This window comes from Pteropus vampyrus, unplaced genomic scaffold, assembly GCF_000151845.1.
Source record: "Pteropus vampyrus isolate Shadow unplaced genomic scaffold, Pvam_2.0 Scaffold244, whole genome shotgun sequence".
Taxonomy (NCBI): domain Eukaryota; kingdom Metazoa; phylum Chordata; class Mammalia; order Chiroptera; family Pteropodidae; genus Pteropus; species Pteropus vampyrus.
The window spans coordinates 3,564,549-3,580,385 of record NW_011889025.1 but is presented as its reverse complement, the minus strand read 5'-3'; positions in this window follow the sequence as shown (position 1 = coordinate 3,580,385).

Here is a 15,837-nt window from a genome sequence, read left to right as displayed (position 1 = left end):
AAAATCAATAAGGAAATAACATCCTTAAATGACACATTAGGCCAACCTGTTATAATTGACATTTACAGAGCCTTCCACCCCAAAACAGCTGCTTATACATTCTTCTCTAGTGCACATGGAACATTCTCAAAAATTGACCACATACTGGGACACAGAGATAGCCTCAACAAATATAAGAGCGTTGAAATCATACCAGCCATATTCTCCGATCATAATGCTTTGAAACAAGAGATCAACTGCAGAAAGAAATCAGGAAGAACCACAAATATATAGAGATTAAATAGCATGCTACTGAAGAATAACTGGGTCACAGAAGAAACAAAAAGAGAGATCAAGAGATAGGTAGAAACAAATGATAATGATAGTACAACATATCAAAACTTTTGGGACATGGCAAAAGCGATCATAAGAGGAAAGTTCACATCATTACAGGCCTATCTCTAAAAATGGGAACGAGCCCAAATAAACAAACTAATGCTTCATCTTAAAATACTAGAAAGGGAGGAACAAATGAAGCCTAAAATCAGCAGAGGAAAGAAATAATCAAAATTCGAGTATAAATAAATGAAAATGAAAACAAACAAACAAACAAACAAACAAAAGAAAAAATAAATACAACAAAAAGTTGGTTCTTTGAGAAGATTAATAAAATTGACAAACCCTGGCTATACTCACTAAAAAAAAGGAGAAAGGGCACAAATAAACAAAATCATGGAGGAAAGAGAGGAAATTATGACTGGTATCACAGAAATACAAAGGATCATACAAGAATACTATGAAAAAGTATATAACACTAAAAATAATAACCTAGAAGAAATGGACCAGTGCTTAGAAAAATACAACCTTCCTAGACTGAATCAAGAAACTAGAAATTCTAAATACCGATCAGCAGCATGGAAATTGGAACAATCATCAAAAACCTACCGAAAAGTAAAAGTCCAGGACCAGATGGCTTCACCAGTGAACTCTACCAAACATTCAAAGAAGATTTCATACCTATTCTTCTCAATCTCCTCAAAAGAATTGAGGAGAAAGCTATATTTCCCAGCTCATTTTATGAGGCCATATTGCTCTGATACCAAAACCTGGTAAGAATAACCCAAATAAAGAAAACTACAGACCAATATTGCTCATAAACACAAATGCAAAATTCCTAAATAACATACTAGCGAACCGAATACGGCAACATATTAAAAACATTATACACCACGATCAAGTGGGCTTCATCCCAGGGGCACAGGGATAGTTCAACATAGGCAAATAGATTAATTTGATATACCACATAAACAAATTGAAAAGTAAGAATCATATGATTATATCAATCGATGTAGAAAACGCTTTCGACAAGATACGGCATCCATTTATGAGCAAAATACTTAATAAAATTGGTATAGAAGGAATGTTTCTCAACTTAATAAAGGCCATGTATGACAAACCTTCAGCCAACATTATACTTAATGTTGAAAAACTAAAAACCTTCCCTCTAAGATCAAGAAGAAAGCAAGTTTGTCTATTATCATCACTATTATTCAATATAACATTGGAGGTCCTAGCAAGTGCAATTAGACTAGAGGAAAATATAAAATGCATCCAAATATGAAACAAAGAAGTAAAATTGTCAATATTTGCATATTACATGATTCTCTATGTAAAAACCCTAAAGAGTCCACAAGAACACTACTAGAAACAATAAGCAAATACAGTAAAGTCTCTGGATACAAAATCAACATTCAAAAATTCATAGCATTCCTATACTCTAATAATGAAGTGTCAGAAAAAGAAGTGGAGAAAGTAATTCCTTTTTGCAATGGCAACAAAAAGAATAAAATACCTAGGAATCAATTTAACGAAACATGTGAAGGACCTATATAATGAAAACTATAAAACCCATTAAAAGAAATTGAAGAAGATACAAAGAAATGGTAAGATATTCCATGTTCTTGGATTGGATGCATCAACATAGTTAAAATGAACTTATTATCTAAAGTATTATACAGATATAATACAATCCCCATCAAAATCCCATGGGCATTTTTAAAGCAATAGAACAAAAATCATCAGCTTTGTATGCAAGTACAAAGACCCTGTATTGCCAAAGACATCCTGAAAAAAAGAAAAAAAAAAGAATGAGACTGGAGGCATCACTCTGCCCGACTTCAAATTATACTACAAAGCCACAATAATCAAATCGGCATGGTATTGGCAGGAAAATAGGCACATGTATCAGTTGAACAGAATCGAGAGTGCAGAAGTAAACCCATATTTACATGGGCAAATAATTTTTTGCAAAAAGGCCAAAAACATACATTAGAGAATGTAAAGGCTCGTTAATAAATGGCTCTGGGAAAACTGGAAAGTCACTTGCAAAAGAATGAAACTAGACTGTTTTCTCTCACCACACAGCAAAATTAACACAAAATGGATTGAGGACCTGAATACAAGACCTGAAACAATAAAATGCATAGAAGAAAACATAGAAACTAAAGTCAAGGGCCTTGGACTTAAAGAGGATTTTATGAATTTGACCTCAAAGGCATGAGAAGTAAAAGCTAAAATAAATGAATGGTACTACGTCAAACTAAAAAGCTTCGGCACAGTTAAAGAAATCATCAACAAGATAAAGAGGCAATCATATGAATGGGAAAATATATTTTCAAGCAAAGCCTCAGATAAGGGCCTATATCCAAAATATAGAAAGAATTCATACAACTCGATAACAACAAAGAAAAACAAATGATCCAGTCAAAAAAATGGGCAGAGGACTTTAACGGACACTTCTCCCTAGAGGGCATACAAATGATCAACAAATATTTGCAAAGATGCTCAACATTGCTAGCTATTAGGGAAATGCAAATCAAAACCACAATGAGATAGAATAGCTATAATCAACAGAACATGTAATAACAAATGTTGGAGAGGATGTGGGGAAAAAGGAAGCCTCATACACTGCTGGTGGGACTGCAAATTGGTACAGCCACTATGGAAAACAGTATGGAGGTTCCTCAAAGAACTAAGAATTGATCTACCATATGATCCAGCAATCCCTCTACTGGGTATGTACCCCAAAGACTTGAAAACTCATATCCAAAAAGATATTTGCACACTGATGTTCATAGCAGCATTATTCATGGTGGCCAGGACATGGAAGCAACCGAAGTGTCCTGCAATAGATGATTGGCTAAAGAAGCTGTGGTACATATATACAATAGAATATTACTCAACCATAAGAAAAGATGAAATGTTGCCATTTGTGACAACATGAATTGACCCTGAGATAATCATGCTAAGTGAAATAAGCCAGCAGAAAATGTTGAAAATCACATGATATCACTTATATGTGGAATATAAACCTAAAAGCAACAAATGAACAGGACAAACAGAGACTCATTGACATGGACAATAGACTAGTGGTTTCCAGAAGATAGGGGGAGAGGGGTGAGGGGGAAGGCAAATGGTGTAAAAGGGGTCAAATATTGTGACAGAAAGAAATCTAATGGGTAGTGAACACACAATATATAAACACACTATATATATATATATATATATACTTACATTGTGTATATATATGTATATGTATATATATTGTGTATATATATGTATGTATATATATACATACATACACATATATATATACATATACATATATACACATGTATATTTATACACACATATATATACATATATACACACATATATACACACACATATATATATACACACATATATATACACACATATATATACATATATATATATACACGCACACATATATATGCCTTACAGTTAAAATGTACAGCTGAAACCGGATTTCATTAACCAATGTCACAATAAACAAACAAACAAACAGACAGACAAATAAATAAATAAATAAATTTTAAATAAATAAATAATCTCAATGTTTAATTCTAGAGTTTCTAAACCTGTTTTAGTGACACAGCACTGGAAATCAAGCTTTTGGGGGAATATCGTTAAATATTCCTATTTAACTCATATAATATGTACAAATATAGTTCTATGCTAATTCAAATGCTAACTTTTATATTCTAGTATAGGCATGTGGGAGCAAAATTTATGGAAACTCATTCCTTCCATTAACTTATTGCTTTTCCTTGAAAATTTTGGGGGGAAAGACAATCATTTCCTTTTATTTTACTTATTTTTAGTGTCAGAATACTCCTGTTTTGTTCATAGAATACAGTATTCTCTGAGAGGGTAGCACGAAAAACACTGTTAAGGTAAGAGTAATGTATTGGGGCATAGACACCGATGTAGGCTAGACGGATGATCAGGGCCCTTCCTGTGTTCTCTCAGTCCCCTCTGAACCTTTTTGCCAGGATTTTATTAGCTGTTGAAATGCATTATTACAATGGGAAGAAATGCAAAGTCCCAAGTCTACACAGATATGAAAAACCCAGGTCCAGTCTAGCTTAACTCATTAGTGGGAAGCAAGATCCTTTCAGTCTGATTCCTAGAAGGGTCCCTTGGTCCCAGGTTGAAACTGCTCTGAATCTATCTGGCAGCCTGATCAGACAGGTTCCCATGGCCTCCTGTCCTGGACTTCTTTGAGCACAAAGACCCCAGCTAGGGCAGTTTCCCACCCAGGCTCCCCCTTTCCTGCTCTCTGACTTTCAAGACTTCTCTTATCTGTGCTCCTTGCAGGCACTCAGACTTCATTCTATTTTCTCATGCTGTCTGTCCATTTACATAGCTCTTACTGAGTTCTTCAAATGTCCCATTTTTAAAATAACTCTCATGTGTCTTTTTGCTTTTTCTCACTCTGGTTCTCCCAGCATCATACATCTGGGGCTCTGATGGCACTTATCTGTTCCTGCCCCTCACACTGACTTTGTTCAGCTCGTCCATGCTCAGAACATACATTTGCATGTCTAAAGTCCTATTAACATTATGATTATGCCTTCCCCATTCATTCTTCAGTTTTCTCAACATCACATACATTGAGATGGGAGAAAGAGTTTCTATAGGAGCCAGGATGCAGGTGTCAGAATTGTGAGTGAGGCCCTGAAGGTTGTACTATTGGATTCCTGAGAGCCTAGGCTGAAGTAGCTAGAAGTGGGCTGAAGAGGCGCTGGAATGTCCACTTAAGGATTTGTGGGAGATTCTAAGATCTGAGAAACAAAAGCAATATTGTCATCTCTTTTGGACAAGTCTACCCAGTTTCAAATGAAGGGGCGCCTATGTACTGCCCCATCTTTAGAACTATTTAGAGCACTGGGGGCTTCTTTGGAGGAAGAGTGTGGAGAGAGTGTTGGAGAGCACAAGAGAGTGTGAGAGAGCTGGAGAGGGCACTAAGGCAGGAGAGATTGCTAAAAGAAAAATCTTTTTAGTATTTTGAGAAATCATTTGAAAAAGTGTGGAGGTTACAGGCTAGTCTGGTTCTGGCAATCACTATGAATGAGAAGACATTTTGGCAAAATATGGCTCAGGTGGAAGCTCTTTCTGGTATCAACTTATTATAGTAATGTTGAACATTTATTGAGTACCTGGGCCATGTGTCAGATTTTTTAATCATAACTCATTTAATCCTCACAATAGCATTAGAAGATAGAAATTATCATTATGTTTATGTTATATGTAAGAAAACTGAGGCATGGAGAGAAGAAGGAAAACATAATGGACGCATACCTGGTAAATGGCAGAATCAGGATTCAAGACCGGATCTAGCTAACTTCTATTCCCATGCTTATAACAGTTATGCTATACTGGCATTGTTGGTCAGTCAGAAAACCATTTTGGGGGGCAGGAAGTCCCTTCTTATCCACATTATCTCTGTCTTGAATCCCTCTTCCCTTCTCTGCTCCCATCCCCAGTATTTCCAATACTTTCTGAGAGGTTCAAAGCTTAAGGAATGAGAAAGACTTGTAGTAATAGTATAGCCAGTTCACAACAGAGAAGCACCCTTTGGTGTCTGCATTAAGGAAAATATTAATGACTAAAGAAATCATAAGCTATCTTCATGTAAGTCAAATGCTTATATTGTATTTGTTACAGAAGAAATTAAAAATCTGTATTTCCTTCCATATCTGCTCCAGGGTCAAGCATCTGCTGAATATATTAAAGCCCAAGACTCTCATCTGGATTTCGTTAGTTCTTTGTCCTTCACCCTGCCTTCTTCTCTGTTGCCTAAGCTCTGTCTTCTGCCTCTCTGTTCCTTTATCTGTTTTTATCTTCTACTTCTTTTCATATTTACTTGTTAAGCCATAGCCAGAAAAGAGAGTTGTATTTTTACTCTCCAGGGTGATTTCCTGGCTGGTAACATTTTCTACAGACTGCCTCTGATTATTATAGAGTCTCAGCAGCCACCTGTACATAGATTTAAGATTTAGGAAGTGAAGGGGGCCCATACGTGTTCAGTATAGACACAGATGAAATCTAGTCTCTCCATTGAGAAAATGGTATGAAATGCCAATTAAAAATCATAATGTCACTTAGTTAAGATATTGCTTTCAATTTCTCAGAATACTTTTTCAATCTTTGATATTATAAGGCATAGCTATGGTGTAGCCTGTGTAACCATCTATAAAACTTTATATTTGTGCTACTCTCTAGAGATCTTTTGGGCTACGACTCTGTGAGGTAGACTAGGCATGTACAATTAATCTTATATACTGACATTTAAGTGACCTGGCCATGGTCATAGTATTAGACAGAGGCAAAACTAGAAATGGAATTCAAGTATCCCATCCTTAGATCTAGAAATCTTTCCATGGTTCCATACCCAGTGGATATAATTCCTCCCCCAGGCTCTGGATTTTAGGAGGCTGCAATTGGAAGTAACTCATGGATGTTGCTCTTGAGTAACAGGAGACATATAACAATAGCATTAACCTTTTCTGAAAGTATTCTTGTGTTATACATGCATTTTTTTTCATGTGATAAATACTATTATTTCCCCCTCTTATAGATGAGAAAACTAGATTACAAAGAGGTTGAAGACTGGAGTACTTAGTAGAAGTACCCCTTGACTAGCTCAAGCTGACATTACTGAGTCCAGAATGCCTGCTGGGAGGCATCACTTTCTCCAGTTATAACTTTGGAATTTGGTTTATGGCATCAAATGTCCTCCTTTCTCAATTCTCACTTTCCAAACAGAAGTACCCCAATCTTCATCTCTCATATTGAATACTTCCTTCAGACAAAATGTGGCAACTATGAAGTGTACAATTTGGCAACAATACCAACAATCTTACCTTATATAATCTAGGAGTTAAAAGCTCTGGACTCATTGAAGTCTGGGCTCAAATATCTCCAATTATTGGCTGTTTGACCTTAACAAGTCAACGTCTCTATTATCCAATTTTCTCATCTATAAAATGGGATGATAATAATACTAATCACATCAAATTTTGTGGGAATTGAAAAAAATGTTTATAAAGCACAGAAAAGCTTCTAGAAAATGTTAGTGCTATTGTTATTATAGTTGTCATTGTATTTTCTCCTGTTACTTCTTTTCAAAATGTCACTACCCATTCTATGAGGTAGAAGCTACGACAGAGAGTGAAATGACTTACTCAGAATTACTCAAGGGTCCTGTATACCATCCTGACAGGGTAATGTTGGCTCCACCTTAGAGCTTCAGCTCCCAGCTGCCTGCATAAGTTTTAAAGGACTCCATTGAAAACATATGTGCTATGTTTTTTAACCCCAACCCCTTTTCTTTTTCTTTTCCTTTTTTCTTTAGGGAGGAGAAATGAAACCAGATGCTATAAGACCATGGCGGGGAGGGGGAATCGTAGGATAGTCTGTTTTTGGTTAATTTTGTATATTTTATTGATACAATTTATGTCTTTCTCTCTATCCCCTTTGCACCTCCATTGCCTTCATCTGCACTGGTGAACAGTGCAGCCTAAATGCAGCAGAGACAGGGAGGTCTCCTCTGGGTTTCCAGGTCCGGATTAGGATAGATTCTGTGTCCTTGGAGAGCAGCTTACTTTTCTGCAGGACTTCTCACAGTCTCAGGTTCCTTCCTTCAGATTCTCTGGGCCTCTGTTGGGAGCAAGGAATATGTCATACCCCCAGCCCTTGTCTTCCTCCCGCAAAACACCCACTTCCTTTATAGCGGCTGCAGCTGCTGGGTCAGCCTGGGAGCCCAACCCCCTTCCCTATACTCCTTTCCTTCAGATAAAAATAAATAAAATGTCAGTGAGATGATTGCTCTCTGGATTGCACCTTACCTTTTTCTTCCTGTTTTGAGCTTTCTGATTCCTTAATGGAAACTACAAACCATGCCTTGACTGGTGTGGGTGTGATTTACTTCTTCTGGCCTCTGTCCCACTCTTCCCCCTACTCCCTCCTTTCTGGGCTTGACTCTTTTATCTTTCTAATGGAGATTTCTCACTAACAAATGGTTTCTACCTTCTCTAAAATTAGTAAGTGTCTGGAAAGAATGGTGGAACAAAATTTTCTGTAACCCAGCAATTGGAGCTGAGAAATGGAAACTTCTCATCTATCTTTTACCCAAGACACACTGCAACCATGAGCTACTCTCAGCGACAGTGCCTTTTGGCTTGGGGAAGGGTGTATTAGTTATTCTCGAGTTACCTTGACTAAGCTTACAATAAGTGTCCTTGCTATTCTACAAATACATCTTCAAGAAAAATCCCTTAGACTTTACCTGCCCCACCAAGCCCCTTCACATAAATAGAGAATCTTCCTGTTATAGAAATTCTGGAGCTATCACTGACCATCCATGTTATATGTTACTCTTTTTTTCAAAACTGCAAAAATAATATCAGCTTTTAACATCTTTGGAATGGATTGCTATGGTTGACAAATTTAGGTCCCAGATTGTGGCCTAGACATATCAATTAGAATAATGGCCTGTGTAGTGCATTCACAGTTCTGTTTGTAATCATTGTAAAACTATACTCAATAAAACATTTTACGAACATTGATTGAAATCCTTATGAAGTGTAGAACCTTATTCTATTCACCAGAAGAGTACTTGGGCCTCCTCGGGTGGTCCTCGGGTGAGGCAATGTGAAGGGGCAAATCAGCAACTGGAGATAGGCTTAGAAAAGTAAATGAAGCACATTGTTTTAAGGCAATGTGGCTGAATAGCAAAGGGCAGTTGAGGAAGGAATGGTAAAGTGCTGGTTGTCAAAGCAGAGTTTAGGGCTGGAAATCTAGTTCCTATCTCCTCTTGGGAGCAGAACTGAGAGAGATTGAGTCTAACTTTTTGATGAAGGCAGGGGTAGGCCCTATCTTAGAGGATTTCACATGTAGTAGGGATGTATAATGGTTAAGAACATGGCCCTGGTTCCAGGCCATATGGATCAACCAGATCTTCCACTGACTAATCTTGTCACCTTGGGATAGTCACCCCACAAGTCACTGTATCCTCTATTAGAACACAGAGGAAGTAGCTGTACCTACCTCGTGAGAACAATGAAATGAATTCATACATGGAAATTACCTGGCACATACTGAGAACTCAATTGAGAGGTATTATTTATTCACTGCTTACTATGTGCCAGGCTCTGTGCTACGTGCTTTACATGCATTGCCTCCTTTACTTACTACAACTACCCTATAAAGTAGAAACTATTATTAGCTCCCATTTTGCAGAAGGGTAAACTGAGGATAAGAGAAATTAAGACAATAATGGTAACTGAGCGCAGAAGGTGTTGTAATAGACAAATGCAATAGGAGTACAAAGATGGAGATAACTCTGCCTGGGGAAATCTGGTGAATGCATAACAGAGGAGAGCACATTTAAGGCGTGTTCTAAAGAATAAATAAGGGTTTATCAAGAGAGGCAGAGAGTATGCAAAGGAAAACACATGGTAGTTGAGCGTAGCTGGAGTACAGATGTGGGCAGGTAGGTATTACTAAGAAATGGTTTTGAAGGTTGGCTAAAACCATTGTGTATGCTACACTAAGAAGTTTGAATTTTACCCTTTAGAAAATCACCAAAGACATGGAAAGGATGCGTATATGGAGGAAATTTAGGTGACTGATATGGAGGGTCTGTGCAAACACAGTAGCAGGGGGAATAGAGAGATAAATCCACTTGCAATGCAGCCTCAAGGAGCTCACAATACAATGCAGAGTACGGACCCCAAATCAACGTCAAACCAATAATTATAATACAATGTGGTATGCTCAGTGGGAGAGACACATACACAGGGTTCTGGAGAAACAGAGAAAGAACATTGCTGGAAGAGGGTTGGTCAGGAAAGGCTACTCATAAGAGGGACCTTTGGAAATAAGTCTTAAGGGGTAAAAAGAGTTATGTGAGCAAAGAAAAAAGAAAAAAAAATCTGTCATTCCAGTATTAAGCATGACATGAGTAAAGGCATAGAGGTATGTAACCACATGGAATGTGAGAGGAACCACAAGTATTTCAGTGTTGATGGAGCAGAAAGTGCATCAAGGGTAAGAGCAGCAGAGTAGTAGGAGATGGGGCTAGGGAGAAAGGCAGAGGTTAAGTTTAGGGGGACTTTATATGCCATGCTAAGGAATTTGGACTTAATGTAGTAGAAAAAGGGAGGCATTGAACTAATTTAATTAGGGACTTACCAGATGTACTGATGAACCTATTAGACTAGTAGTGGTATGGATGGTGGGATTGGAAGGAGTGAGATTAAAAGAGGCAAGACCAGAAGCAGGAAAACTTGCTAAGAAATTATTATAATAGTTCACACTAGAGATGATGAGTGACTCAACTAAAGCAAGACAAGGTTGATAGAGAAGAGAGGAATGATTGGGGAAATTAAAAGTGCCAGGACTTGGTGACTGGTTTGATATGGTGGTTGAGGGAAAAAGAATTGAGGACGACTCCCAAGTTTTTGACCTTAACGATGAGTGAATTTTGGTTTTACCAACCCAGATGAAGAATGGAGAACAGATTCTAGAAGAAAAGTGATGAGTTTAGTTTTAGACATCTTAAGTTCCAGATGGTTGTGGTACATTCAAGAGGAGATGTCCACCGGAGATTTTTTTTTTTTTGATATATGAGTTTAGAGCTCCAAGAAGATTTCAAGGTGGGAGACTGAAATTTGGAAAGCATCAGCATATGGATGATAGTAAAAATCATCAGAGTGGATGAGATCATCTAGAGAGGAGATGTATAGCAAGGACAGAGGAGGACCAAAGATAAAAACTTGTAGGACTATCAACACTCAAGGGACAGACAAAGGAGAAGGTCCAGTGAAGATTGGTGTTCACCCTGGACTATATATTTTGGTAATTGTGGGGTTGATAAGAAACCCAAACATGGTAGCTCCTATCTTTACTTCTTGGAACTTTCTAAAATTACTTTGTGGTCTACATGATTGAGGATATTAAAATTTTTAGGATTGCTTATTTCCAACTTCTAATATTGTGCCTTTTCTGAATATTATTGCAAATTGCTTTACAACAATGCTCATAATGAAGTTTTCTGAGTTCCTTAGCTGAAAGCCTGTTTAACTAGAAAATTATATTTATTTTCTTTGTCTCATTTACTTAAAATGCTTTTGAAGAATCACAACCCTTTTGACCCAGAAAGAGATTCTTCCTCTTTGAACATATGTAAAGCACTGAGCAGCAAGCACAGTGTTTAGGAACATAGTATGTAACCAACACAATTCAAGCGGCATTGCCTAAATTCATTGTCTACCTAAATATGTATACCCTATTCTGTAGCTATAGACAAACACAAGTAAGTTAGGTCTTTCTAAAATAGTGATGGTTCAATTTAAATCTTGCCTTACAGGTTTTTGTTTTATTTATTTATTTATTTTGCACCACAGGGCAAATTAGAAAAAATAAAAAAAAAATTGGTTGATATGTAGATTCCAGGAACTGTTTCCCTTTAGATTATTACAGCATGTTAAATACTGGACACAGTTGATATACAGCAGCTTGCCTCTCTGCAACATGCCTCAAATGCAAAAACCCTTGGTGATGGATGACTGGGTAAAAACATACATGCATCAGATTTTTTCTCTGATAGCTTCCAGACCCTATTTTAGTGGGTTTGGTTCTCAAGGCAAACTACATTCAATAGTACAGGAGTAGTACTCATTTTCCCCACACTTGGCCTCCATTCAGCAGGCAGACCTGACTAGCTGCTTACATCCTCTCTCTCCTAAGGGAGAAGGGAAGTTAGAAAACTTCCTGGTGAATACTGAGTTGCCATCTGTGTATAGGATTTTAAAGGAGAGAACCAAACTACTCTGCTTTGTCTCAACTTAATTGTAATAAGTCTCTGAAGAGACTCTTGGTTGGATTACCTCAGAGAGGGAGAGAGAATGAGAAGAGGAGAGAGAGAAGAAATAAACAAGAGAGAGGAGAAAGAAGAGGGAGAAAGAGAAGAAGAAAAAGAGAAAGGAAAGAGGAGTAGGAGGAGGAGGGGAGAGAGAGTAAGAGAAAAAGAGAGGAGAGAATATGAATTGCCACTGACATGCACTACTTTTCTGTGTGTGCTTTGTACTTGTAATGGTTAAAACCCAGACATATCCTAAATTCTATGAAACATTTTCCTTTCCAATGATAAGTAGTTACAATCCAACCCAAATATGACCCTAGATTTTTTTTTTCATGAGGAGAGGATAGTTTAATATCTTATTCCTCCCTGCCTCTTCCTACACAACTGCTGTTCTTTGCTACTCCACAGCTGTGCTGTTACCCAAAGCAAGACCATCACTGGTCAGTTGAGGTGAGCTTGTTATCCCCTTGCCAGGCTATAACTGACACACAAAATGCATCACCCTTCATCACCACCAAGTCCCTGTTGTTGTCGTTACTCTATTGACCTCTGCCTCCAGGAGATGAGGGTAAGGGATTGCTTTTTTCCTTTTTTTTAGCACAAAAAGAAAAGAAGAAAAGGTATGACAAAGTAAGAAAAAATAAAAAACAGAAAAAGAGAAAAAGAAAGGAAAGAAAAGGGAAAAAAAATGCCATAATGACTGTCTCCAGGTTCCATGCTTAGCTTATGTGGCTTTCCCTACTTCTCTGCTCAGGAATATATTGAACACATTATATTTCTTTGAGCCACAGCCTTTCCATTTCCTGCTGTAGGGTCAAGCAACGTATATGATATGATGGAGAGAGTCCAGGCATTGGAATCAGATTACCCTGGGCTCTCATTTCAGGACATAGTAGTGTCTAACCCAAATAAACTCCTTTCTTAAGAAGTTTGTATTTGAGTCCCCTGTAGTAATGCCAATACTTCTGAGCTGTATATATTTTTCTATCATTATGTGGTGCCTGTATTACCTCACTGGGAATTCACTTTTCGCAAGTGTGTTTAGCTATGAGAGAAATGGATTCCAATTGACAGGCAAAGTATGTTGTGGCTTAACACACGCATATGAACACACACTTGCACACACACGATGTGTACATTGTGAATGATCCAAATTGAACAAAAAGTATACATGAAAGTTCTCTATTCCCTCTTCTACAACAAGCCTCAGCTCCTCTTGCAAATGTAACCACCAAGGCACTATTAAGTATTCCTTGACTGACAGGTAAACTTTGCCATGAAGAGGATGCTGGTCCAAGTTGCTCCTGGTTTATACAGAGTGCTGAAATAGAGGATCCTCAGTAGTTAGGATGGGAGACATGAGGGCTTGGGATCTCACGAAGATAATAGCCCTGAAAACAGGTAAGGTGGGAAGATGGGAAGTGTCGCCTACTTTAAAGTTTTGCCTTCTTTTGGGTGTGACTCTTAGATCATGAAATGAAAGGATACTCTGAGTTCTACAAAATGAAGGGCCTTGTCCAAGGTCACACAAACACACCTACGACTTAAAGGCAGAAGAAGGATGCCAGCCTCTAGGTCTCCAGCTTCCTAGGACAGTATTTTTCTCTTAACTCCCCAGCACCTCCACCAGTGAAACAAATGAGGCTAGGACCTCTGCTTCTGGAATTTTCCACTGCTACTCTGTTTCCTGTGTCTAGACTATAATCCTCACAAATCTCTTGTGAACCTCAAAGGGAGGGTTTTTTTTTCTCTTTTTAGTGGGCATGAAAACTAGAGAGATAGCTTTCAAACTCTAAAGTAATCTAAATCACCTGAGCTTACTGTTAAACATGTCACTCTTCCCCAGCTGTTATTAGATCTCAATGAACGCTCTCTGCCCCTTTGAGAAAGGTATAATTCTCAACAGAATTTTTTGTATTTACATGATGAATTTCCTCTCAAGGCAGCCCTATACTTATATAGAAAAAACATCATTTTTGTTCTTTTTATTATAATGTTTCTGTTTGATTATAGCATTGATACACATTTATTAACACAAATAAATATTGTGGAAGAATATGAGAAAAAAATGAGAACGAATGTTGTTTATTTGTTTGTTTGTTTATTTATTTATTTAACATTTCATTTGTTTTTCCCCACTCTCCTCCCCACTACCTTCTGATAACCACTAGTCCATTGTACATGTCCATGAGTCTCTGTTGTTTATCCTGCTCATTCGTTGCCTTTAAGTTTATATCCCACATATAAGTGATTTTCAACCTTTTCTGTCTGGCTTATTTCACTTAGCAAGATTATATTGAGGTCCATCCATGTTGTTGCAAATGGCAGTATTTCATCTCTTCTTATGTCTGAGTAATATTCCATTGTATATATGTACTACCGCATCTTCTATCGTAGGACACTTCAGTTGCTTCTATGCCCTGGCCACTGTGAATAAGGCTTCTATAAACATCGGTGAGCAAATGTCATTTTGAATATGAGTTTTCAAGTCTTTGGGGTAAACACCCAGTAGAGGGATTGCTGGATCATATGGTAGATCAATTCTTAGTTCTTTGAGGAACCTCCATACTGTTTTCCATAGTGGCTGTACCAATTTGCAGTCCCACCAGCAGTGTATGAGGGTTCCTTTTTCTTCACATCCACTCCAACATTTGTTATTAATGTCCTGTTGATTATAGCTATTCTAACAGGTGGGAGATGGTATTTCATTGTGGTTTTAATTTGTATTTCCCTAATAGCTAGTAATGTTGAACATCTTTTCATTTATTTGTTGGCCATTTGTATGTTTTTTTGGGAGAAGTGTCTATTCAGGTCCTCCGACCATTTTTTGATTGGATCATTTCTTTTTTTGTTGTTATTGAGTTGTATGAGTTCTTTGAATATTTTGGATATTAGGCCCTTATCGGAGGCATTGCTTGCAAATATATTTTGCTATTTGGATGGTTGTCTCTTTACCTTGTTGGCAGTTTTTTTTGCTGAGCAGAAGCTTTTTAGTTTGATGTAGTCTCATTCATTTTGTTTTTCTTTTACTTCCCTTGCCTTTGAGGTAAACTTTATAAAATCCTCTTTAAGTCCAAGGTCCTTGAGTTTAGTTCTTATGTTTTCTTCTATGCATTTTATTGTTTCAGATCTTATATTCAGGTCCTTAATCCATTTTGTGTTAATTTTGGTGTGTGGTAATAGACAACAGCCTAGTTTAATTCTTTTGCAAGTGGCTTTCCAGTTGTCCCAGCACCATTTATTGAAGAGGCTTTCCTTTCTCCACTGTATGTTTTTGACATTTTTGTCAAAAATTATTTGCCCACATAAATATGAATTTACTTCTGGACTCTCAGTTCTTTTCCAGTGGTCCGTGTGTATGTTTTGCAGCCAATACCATGCCGTTTTGATTACCGTTGCTTTGTAGTATAATTGGAAGTTTGGCAGAGTGATGCCTTTTGTCTGATTCTTTTTTCCTCAGGATGGCTTTGTCAATTCGGGGTCTTTTCTGCTTCCATACAAATATGATGATTTTTTGTTCTATTTAAAAAATGCCGATGAGATTTTGATGGGGATTGAATTAAATCTGTATATTACTTTAGGTGATATGGTCATTTTAACTATGTTGATTCTTCCAATCCAAGAAC